This window comes from Sinohyriopsis cumingii, chromosome 14, assembly GCF_028554795.1.
Source record: "Sinohyriopsis cumingii isolate HCF-2022 chromosome 14, ASM2855479v2, whole genome shotgun sequence".
Lineage (NCBI taxonomy): Eukaryota > Metazoa > Mollusca > Bivalvia > Unionida > Unionidae > Sinohyriopsis > Sinohyriopsis cumingii.
The window spans coordinates 117,614,433-117,626,068 of NC_142974.1; positions in this window are offsets into that span (position 1 = coordinate 117,614,433).

Here is an 11,636-nt window from a genome sequence, read left to right on the forward strand (position 1 = left end):
TAGGCTTTCTAAATTACATTATCTGTTAGGCCATGTAAATTACACTCTGTTAGGCTTTGTAAATTACCGTCTCTGTTAGGCTTTGTAAATTGCATTCTGTTAGGCCTTGTAAATTACCTTCTCTATTAGGCCTTGTATATTGACTTGCCTGTTAGGCTTTGTAAATTACCTTCTCTGTTAGGCTTACCTTCTATGTTAGGCTTTGTTAATTACCTTCTGTTGGGCTTTGTAAATTATCTTCTCTGTTAGGCTTTGTAAACTACCTTCTCTGTTAGGCCTTGTAAATTACCATCTCTGTCAGGCTTTGTAAATTACCTTCTCTGTTAGGTTTTGTAAATTACCTTCTCTGTTAGGCTTTGTAAATTACTTTCTTTTAGGCTTTGTAAATTATCTTCTCTGTTAGGCTTTGTAAACTATCTTTTCTGTTAGGCTTTGTAAACTACCTTCTCTGTTAGGCTTTATAAATTACCTCCTCTGTTAGGCTTTGTACATTACCTTCTGTTAAGCTTTGTAAATTATCTTCTCTGTTAGGTTTTGTAAATTACCTTTTCTTTTAGGCCTTGTAAATTAACTTCTCTGTTAGACCTTGTAAATTACATTCTCTGTTAGGCTTTGTAAATTATCTTCTCTGTAAGGCTTTGTAAATTACCTTCTCTGTTAAGCTTTGTAAATTTTAATGTAGGGAACATTTTAGTTGCATATTGTAGAATAAGTGACAAGTCACAAAGGTGTGATCAGTATATATTAAAAAATGATGGTAGATCAGGAAATGGGGGGGGGGAGGGTCCAGGTGGACCAAGCTTATAGGCTGGTATAGATATCTCTACAAGTGAAGACATTAAATAGGTCTTCAAGGTCCTTAATATGATTGAAAGAGAGTGCTCATATCAGGGCACATACGGTGAAAAGCGCATAGTGGGTTGCCAAACGGTGTTCACAAATTTATGTAGTAAAACGCAAGTGTCAAACTTTGAGTTGAAAAGACAAACTCTTTGAAAGCCATGCTGAGGCATAGTACTGTAAAAGGAGCTTGGCTAACTAAATGACATTGAATTATAGAGGATTGTTTGGGGTGACAAGGAGTGTGAATGAAGGAATGGACCAAATTATTATAGAGGATTTTGTTATCATATGAGAAGAGAATATATAAATATACTGACCTCTTGGCTTAAAAAGGTAATAGCGATCATTATTGGGCATATTGATCAATGATATTAGAGAATACTTATCATTGTGACCACAATTAGGTCACAGTCTCCTACTCGTCATATTCTAGTAATTGTCTTTAGGTTTTCTTTTAGCTGACACTTGTATTTGTACAGTTATAAAATTTCACATGCGTATTCATCTTGTAGAGTACTACTCACCATGGTCACGAATAGGTCCCAGCCACCCACATTTTATGTTTCAGTAATTGCATTAAGGTTTTACATTTAGCTCATATTCTTTGACGCTGTTATATGTACAGTTATGAAACTTCATGATATGTTTCTATGTAGTCATAAAACTATGGATGTTTTCATCTTAGATGATGCTATTCACCATGAACAAAAGTAAGTGACATTGACTTTTTCACACTCCAGTGAATATGTTCACATTTTCAGTTTAACTTTGTTCCGTAGGCACTCTTATGTATACAGTCATAAAATATCATGGGTGAATTTACACTAGAGATGCTAGTTACCTTTAGAAGTTATATAAATTTCCCCAATTGCCTTTTTCATTTGTTAAGATGTTCAAACACTGTGCACTTAATTTGATGCATGATTATATAAACAAACGATACTGAACAAATTATGTTAGTTAAGTATGTATGTCTTTTATTGTACTTGAATAGATCTAATATCATGCAAAGTATGCATCTTTTAATGAACATGTAGAAGTCTAATGTCATGCAAAGTATGCAACTTGTATTGGACATGTATAGATCTAATGTCTTGCAAAGCATGCAACTTGTATTGGACATATATAGATCTAATGTCTTGCAAAGCATGCGACTTATATTGGACATGTACAGAGCTAATGTCATACATAGCATGCAGCTTGTATTGGACATGTATAGATCTAATGTCATACAAAGTATGCAACTTGTATTGGACATGTATAGATCTAATGTCATACAAAGTATGCAACTTGTATTGGAAATATATAGATCTAATATCTTGCAAAGTATGCAACTTGTATTGGACATGTATAGATCTAATGTCATACAAAGTATGCAACTTGTATTGGACATGTATAGATCTAATGTCATACAAAATATGCAACTTGTATTGGACATATATATATCTAATGTCTTGCAAAGTATGCAACTTGTATTGGACATGTATAGATCTAATGTCATACAAAGTATGCAACTTGTATTGGACATGTATAGATCTAATGTCATGCAAAGTATGCAACTTGTATTGGACATATATAGATCTAATATCTTGCAAAGTATGCAACTTGTATTGGACATGTATATCTCTAAATGCCATGCAGAGTATGCAACTTGTATTGGACATGTATAGATCTAATGTCATACAAAGTATGCAACTTGTATTGGACATGTATAGATCTAATGTCATGCAAAGTATGCAACTTGTATTGGACATATATAGATCTAATATCTTGCAAAGTATGCAACTTGTATTGGACATGTATATCTCTAAATGCCATGCAGAGTATGCAACTTGTATTGGACATGTATAGATCTAATGTCATACAAAGTATGCAACTTGTATTGGACATGTATAGATCTAATGTCATACAAAGTATGCAACTTGTATTGGACATGTATAGATCTAATGTCATACAAAGTATGCAACTTGTATTGGACATGTATAGATCTAATGTCATACAAAGTATGCAACTTGTATTGGACATGTATAGATCTAATGTCATGCAAAGTATGCAACTTGTATTGGATATATATAGATCTAATATCTTGCAAAGTATGCAACTTGTATTGGACATGTATATCTCTAAATGCCATGCAGAGTATGCAACTTGTATTGGACATGTATAGATCTAATGTCATACAAAGTATGCAACTTGTATTGGACATGTATAGATCTAATGTCATACAAAATATGCAACTTGTATTGGACATGTATAGATCTAATGTCATGCAAAATGTGCAACTTGTATTGGACATATATAGATCTAATATCTTGCAAAGTATGCAACTTGTATTGGACATGTATAGATCTAAAGTCATACAAAGTATGCAACTTGTATTGGACAAGTATAGATCCAATGCCAGATAAAATATATGAGTCTTATATTGGACATGTATAGATCTAATATTATGGAAAGTTTGCGCGTCTATTATGCGATATTTATAGATCATTAACTCTTCCTATGTGCTGTTATTGTGAAACATGCTGGCAAGTTATTTCTGATTGTTATGCTTTGAAATACTCGTATATCAAAGATGTCAGTGTCATCATCTTGTATTGCAAAGAATACATTGGTTGATCAAGTAAATCCTAGTCTCATTCTGTTTTGGAGAATTATGAATAATTGATGTCAAAGTGTACTTTATCACTTATTTATGATTCTGCCAAACCTATCCATATCTATTATTAGGATTCTCAGTCTTTTGTTTTCAGGTATTTTACCTTTGTCTTTGAGGTCTTCTTTTTTGTGAAAGTGTTTTCATGCTGGGAGAAGAATGCAATTGTTCGCTTTCATCCTGTAAATTTGACATCAGAGTTCAGAAGTGTCAGAAATGGTTAATGGTGCGTTTTTGGATGCAATTTTTTGATCTGGGACAAATAAAAGCACATATACAGGAGTTCTTCGTATGCATACAGTTACTGGATGGTAAATTCAAAAGCTTGCCAATCCTGCTTCAACCACCAACAGAGTGGGACAATTCAGGGCTGGAAGACCTCCAGAAGTACATGTTGCCATTGTACGAGTACATCAGAGGAACATGACCCAATAGCTTAGCGGCAAGTTCAAAGACTTTGACTAGCTGCTGAATGGTGGGGAAATGTGCTGATAATTACAATGACTGAATTCAGCGGTAGAAAGCCCCAGTGATGTATAAGAGTACATTAAATGAACAACTTTAGTTTTCATTATTGTGTTCATTTCCAAATTTGGATAAAAATATTGACGATGATTATAATGAGATTCAGCAGGGTGGTAAAGTTGCATGCACTTATAGTTTGAATGAATACTAGCCAGCTGTAAGAAAGTGTGTGATGCCTAGCTTAGTGCTTGGAATAAGTCCTTTCCTTGGCCTGACAAAATTCACCCGCACTATAATGACAAACATGAGCTATATGTCAATTGTGTACAGAAGTTAGAAAATTAAACTCCTGGTTCTTCTATGGAAATTTTGCCAACTCAGGTTGCCCAAAGTGTTTCTGGTAGGGGACTGAAACTTTTGCTGGAGGTACTTCTGTTTTTCATAAAATATCCGTCCTGGACTCCTAGTTTTAAAATCCTAGCGAGACATCTGAAGCCAGTGTCACTGATAGCACAGTGTTTCTTTACCTATTCAGGGTATATATTTATTACTAGGCAATGACCTAGCTGGAGATAAGGTTGTGATTAAACTGACAAGCTTTATCTGGATCAAAAATGGTGATCATGTTGTTATTGCTCTGCGGTTTCAAACTAATTAACACATTAAAAAGAAAAGCCAACAAGTTTAGTAAAATTCAATGAATAATTTAGTTCCTTGAAATATTTAAAAGGAACTTAACAGTTCCTCAGATCCCAAATGGTCATAAAAGCTATATTACAAGCCCAAAAATATAGAGTGTTCCTAATGAATTCGAGTATCAAATGTGCTGACCTTGACTGTGTTATTTTGTCCACAGCCTTGATGCGCCACAATGATATAATCCATAATGTCTCTGAATGAATACACAAGAATCCCAAAATAGTGATTTATTTGAAAAGTCAATAGGCACTTTTACAGATCTTTTGAATAATTTAAACAAACAAATCCTCACCCATTATAACTGAACACAACGGCAAAACAGTTTTCACCAGACATGTATTAAAATAAGAATGATTAATTTTGGTGTAAAAGAAAATCTTATGTACAGGCTGTCACCTGACTTTATTACACAATGAAAATTTCCGTCAAATTCGTAAACAAGGTCAGGTCAGTTTATTTAATTTTTAGCATACTAAATGGTGATGTGATGTGTTGTGTTTTGGATTTTTAACGTAGCTTTAACAATTTTTCAGTCATATCGTTACGATGTCTGCAATGTGGCAGTTTATACTGATGTCAAGCAGCGAGGCAGCTGTTAGTACTATTTTTGTAAGTCTTTGGTATGACACGGCCAGGGATTGAACACACGACCTCCCGCATCCGAGGCGGACGCTCTAACCACTAGACCACCGGAGCGGTACAAACTAAATGGCAAAGATCAGATAGGTCATGGCTTTCCAAGGAGAAAACTAATGTCCTGAGTTCAAATCCAAGTAAACATATTTACAGACACAATCATAAAGTATTAATTTATGATCATAGAGAAACGTTTGCTATGTAATATGAGGCATATATATATATATGATCAATACAATTTACAATAATGGACAAAAGTTAAACACCCAATACAGATATACATAACATGGAGAGTGAAATGTCTAATTTGTATCCAGTTTCTGCAGTTATCGGAGCTATGGCAGAAAGAGGTCTTGAGAGTGATGTCCACCAGAAAAGTATTCTTTTAGCTGACACATGTACATGTCAATCTTTTGGTGATTTCACTTTGGTCCTGGTTTTCATTCAAGAGGTAGTGATACAAAAATTATCTCTTTTTTAGTACTCATCCTCAATAGGGCGACAAAAGACAATCACTCGTCCATCGGGAAAACGATCACGAGATCTGTTTGTTTCAGAGGGCTATCACTGAAGCTGAAGCGTCACAAGATCCAGAGACCACCTGAGATACCGGTTCGTGACGAGTAGTCAGTCAGCCATCAGCTTGTCTTTCTGAGGTCAAATCGACAGGAAAATCTTCGTCTAGCCCATGAAACTCTCTTCTCTGGTCTTTTAGGAATCGTTATAAATTATCATAAGGTCTTGAATCATTTTTCCTGACCAAAGTTTAGAATTGATGTTTCTAAGTACTGTAGATCTTGTCATACCTGTCAAACAGTACAAAAGAACAATCAGAAGATACATTAGGCTCACATGCAACCTATGAGCATATTAGACGAACCATTGTAGCACTGTAATGGTAGACTGTATCATTTCTTTACCTACGTTCAAGCTTGGGCTATTGTAAATGTTAATATAAACATACACACAGACATTTCTTAGCGTGCCCAAAACTGTACATTCTGACCGAGGGTCAAGTTTCATGTCTAGAAATTTCCAACAAATTTTCCATGAATTAGGCATGCAATAGTTTAAACCTTCTGCTTACTACCCTGAAAGTATTTTTAAGAGTGTTTTCAAACTTTGAAGAACATGATTTGGCCATGTTGTTTTCATACAGGAAAGGACTTGGATGGGGTGTTCATTCGCTCTTTGCTCTTAGGGAATCAGTTCTGGTTTCATTGTTTTTGTGCCCTGTCTAATTAGCTTTTGGACATCCTGTCAGTGGACCGTTGATGTTATTAAAATAGAAACTTCTTTTAAACAAAGATTAAAAAATTAATCTTCTTGGCTATGTCGTTTATTTTAAATAATATGTTGCCAACGGCTTGTACAGCAACAAGAACTAATCTCTGCTTCACTCTGTTACAAACTGATTTTAAAAACTATTCACTTGTCTTATTTATGCATTCAATAAGATTAGAATTCAATGTAATAAAGAAAATACAAATGTATTACTTGAAGTCGACTGTGGCAAAAACGTATTATCCGAATTTGACAGCTAACTTTCTCTTTCCTATTTTTCTATGATTCTTTAACGTTATCTGTCATTTAACAGTAACACAAAACAAGTGTTCAGAATTTACTTACAATGCTTGTATTAAAGAAAAGTGGTTGCAATACTGAAACATTATTTAATGCACCACATGTATGTGCCGTTACAACAATGTGACAATATTTTATCACATATGGGTCATGAGAATACGTTGACAATATTTAATGTTCCACTTGTATGTGTCATTGCAATACTGTGACAATATTTAATGTACCACTTGTATGTGTCATTGCAATACTGTGACAATATTTAATGTACCACTTGTATGTGTCATTGCAATACTGTGATGATATGTAATGTACCACTTGTATGTGTCATTGCAATACTGTGACAATATTTAATGTACCACTTGTATGTGTCATTGCAATACGTTGACAATATTTAATGTACAACTTGTATGTGTCATTGCAATACTGTGACAATATTTAATGTACCACTTGTATGTGTCATTGCAAAAATGTGACAATATTTAATGTACCACTTGTATGTGTCATTGCAATACTGTGATGATACGTTATGCACCACGTGTATGCCATATTCTTCATGTAAATAAAACTCTGGTAAAATAAACTGGAAAAGCGGAAGATATGCCGTCATGGTTGACCTTTTAAAGTGATTCTGGTAAATCCTATTTACGGAAAGAGCAAAGGAAATTTCAATATTTATCCCAGACACATAAGTAGAGGTGTCATAATTGGGACCTTGGAATTACCACATTACAAAGTTTGGACATAAGTATCGCTAAAGAGAGAGAGAGAGAGAGAGAGAGAGAGAGAGAGAGAGAGATGTGATCTAGTGATCTTGGAATCACCACATTACAAAGTTTGGACATAAGTATCGCGAGAGAGAGAGAGAGAGAGAGAGAGATATGATCTACTGATCATAACTATCTCTAGAAATAACTTGCATTCCTGAAGCACATTTATGTAACTCGTACCCTTCGTCAAAAATGTTTCACTTACAAACGCTTAAAACATCGTATTTTTCTACTAAACAAAAGCTTTAGAAAACTTGTTTAAAGTGAGATACATGATGGTGGGTAATGCAATGCTTGCAATGATAAAAGTAATACTTTGTGTGCGATAGAATAAAGCTGAACATATTATGGGCTTCTTGTCTTTTGTATATACCAAGCAACACACCTTCTGTGGATACATTGTAATTTTGTTTAGCTCTTTATCTGGCTGCTTTATTCACAATCCCCTTTATTCACAATCCCCTTACTCTCAAGAACAAATTGAATTGATAAAACAAAAATCATTAGGTATAGTTTAATACTGCAAAAATTCCAAACTGACATTAGACTTATCAAATGTAGTTGTTGTTGTAGGGTATAAAGCCATTTTTCAGCACACGATAGGCTATACACGGCGGCCAGTATTAATGGTGGAGGAAGAACCCGGGAAAACCCCGGAAAGAACCACCGACCCACGAGAAGCCACTGGCAAGCTTTCTCACATACCCACATTGGCCACCGAGACTCGAACCCACGCAGACAGAAGTGAGATGGCAGTGATCCGTAACGGAGAGCGCTTTAGACCACTCGGCCACTCGGGGTCCCCGTATCAAATGTAATGATAATGTATTTCGGCAATTGCGCTCGCATGCAATACATTAGTATATTTCTTGATTTTGTGCATATTCCGTGTAACTAAGCTGAATATTACTCATAAGTGTGTGTGTGTGTGTGTGTGTGTGTGTGTGTGTGTGTGTGTGAATTAGATTTTTAATGTAGCTTTAACAAAATTAGTCAATCACTATGATATCTGCAGTGTGGCAGTTTATAGTGATGTCTAGCAGTGGGTCATCATGCCGCAGACATGAAGTATCATGTCCCCCCAAGTCACATTATCCTGACACCAGGCCGACCAGTCCTAACACTAACCCCTTAATGCTGAGCGCCAAGCAAGGTTGGTATGGCTCGGCCGAGGTTCGAATCCGTTACCTCCCACATGCGAGGCGGACGCGCTAATCATTTAGGCCTGCGGAGCGGTTGTCATTCATAAACATCTTCAGTTGTAATTTTTTAATTGTTATAGTTTCATCTAGGTATAAATCTAGTATAAATAGGGATTTGATAATTATAAAACAATCCTTCCTGTTTAGGTCAGTCTGTGGGAATCAATCACAGATCAGAGTTTCAGATGTGTTAAAATATAATTCAAGGGGAATTCCTTATTTAACATGCTCACTGCAATATCTCAAGTTTACACTGAAGTTTGGATTTATACACGCTACTTTTGGATTATTGTGAACTCATTCAAAGACATTTTGGCGTCTTTAGATTTTATTTCACAATACACAATAATGTACTTTGTATTGGTTGTTAGTTTCACTTTCTTTCTCTTGCATGTTTCAAGACCTTTGGTCACAACGTGACAAACAGAGAGAGAGAGAGAGATTTAATTATTGTATGCTCGTTTTTTCTCCGTTAACTTTACATTTTCAGGATCTTGCATTACTTTACGATACTAAACATTCATATTGCACGCCACGTGCGTCTGAAAATATAATGCATTATGAACTACTTCGTAAACAAACCGTCCGTAAAACCATGTATACTCATGCAATAGACGTTGTAGGTTTAAGTTGGTTATATTTGTTTGCGGATGAACTAATGAAGCTGTTTCAATTATCTGAAAGTAGAGATGATGAAGTGAACGACGTGGACGAGTTTGCTGAGTCACCAATAAAACTTTCAAGCAAGCAAACGAATGAACGTGATATTCGCAGTGTCAGAAAATACGTGAGAGACTCAGTATTGAAAATAACATTCTGATCCTTTAAATAGATTTTTAGGAGAAATGTTTGTAACTTTCCGTAAATGGAACGGTTCAGACTATGAGCAGTGCTCTCTGGGGTCAGTAAAAAAGGAGCATAGAAAAGCATATTGAGGCCAAGACAATCGCATATCAATTAGATACGTACGATTTTACTAGTCAGTTAGAACCTAAATTCGACAACAAAAAAAGCAAATGAAGGTTTTGGTAGGAAACTAAGAGCCTCCGAGCTAATAAGCCAAGACGACAAAAAAGTATTATTATCCGCTGGGTAAACGGACGATCACACAACAACTGCTTTGCAGTTTTCTACATTTAACTATTGTGATACAGTATTACGTTGGCGATAGAAGACATACACCGTATGATATAGGTCGAAGCTGGGCTCCCTACGACAGCGACTATACAAGTGACAGGTTATAACTATAAGTCTTCTTCAGCTGCTAATAAAAATGGTAACAAATATACTTACATATATGCATCTCGAATTTCCTCAGCATGTACTTTCTTCGTTAGTTCTGCAAATTCGAAGGCCATGACACATGTCATGGAAAACCTGACACACACTGAAATTATACTGTAATTTTGACCTTATTTTCAATTGAAATCGTATTCTCCTTACTGCACTGAACAAATCCAAATACATCCAGTTCATCATAAACGAAAGAGCAGAATTGAGTTGGATCGACAGGAAAACAATATCCAACCATTCCAGACCAACTGGAAAAGATTTTTTTTTTTAATTCATTCAAAATATGATATAAATTTCATTAACTACACCAAAACAAGAATCACTTTTAAAACGACTGTCGAGCGCGCGACAAATCGACAGGTCGCTGCGCGGTGCTATGTGCGATCATGTTTGATTTACAGTAACGATATAAGTCATACAAGTCATATAAATGCTAGGAGTCCATCCAACAAAGTGCATGCAAGTGACAGGGCATAAATATACGAAGTCTTTAGTGGGTAATAACAATGGAAATAAATATACTTACCCTTTTTTATCTTGAATTTCCTCAAAATGTGTTTTCTTAGTTCTGCTAATCAGAAATACATAGGTTCTAAAAATTGATCCACGCTGTAAAATTATAATGTAATATCAACTACATTTCCAACAGAAATCACATTCTCCTCTCTGCACTCAAGACGAAATGAATGTGATATTCCCTAGTTACAAAATATTTAATCCTGCACCTTTCGAGTTATACTATGAGCGCGTTCATATTCTCATGGTGTATTGTTGAACGTACATCTGTGTCTGTGTGTGTATGTGTATATATATATCTATATATATATATATATATATATATATATATATATATATATATATATATATATATATATATATATATATATATATATTGTTTAATCGGTAGGGGGTTTAAACACACGGGTAGGTATGTTTCTTTGTATTAAAAAAAAAACAATAATGGAAATCTGTCATGTGATGAAAAAAGTGCAAGAAACTTAGTCAATTCATTCACTGATTTATAATTTATAATCTGACTGTGACCAGAGTGGCCCTAACACCGTCATCGTCTGCGCGTTTCATGCTTAACGAAAATTTTCAGTAGAATAGACAGGCATGCTAGGGATCCATTTCAGTTCCATTTTCAGAAAAAAGGTGTGTATATGTGTCGTCTGCTTCCGATATTTACAATGCCGAATCAAGCAAAGGGACCGCTCCGGTGGCCTAGTGGTTAAAGCGTCCGCCTAGGATGCAGGAGGTCGTGGGTTCAATCCCCGGCCAAGTCATACCAAAAAATAGTGTTAGGACTGGTTAGTGTTAGGGCTGGTCAGCCTGGTGTCAGGATAATGTGACTGGTTGGGACACATGTTTGCGGCATGATGCCCCAGTGCTAGACATTACTATAAACTGTCACACTGCAGACATCGTAGCGATATGACTGACAAATTGTTAAAGCTACGTTAAAAATCCAAATCACACACACACACACAC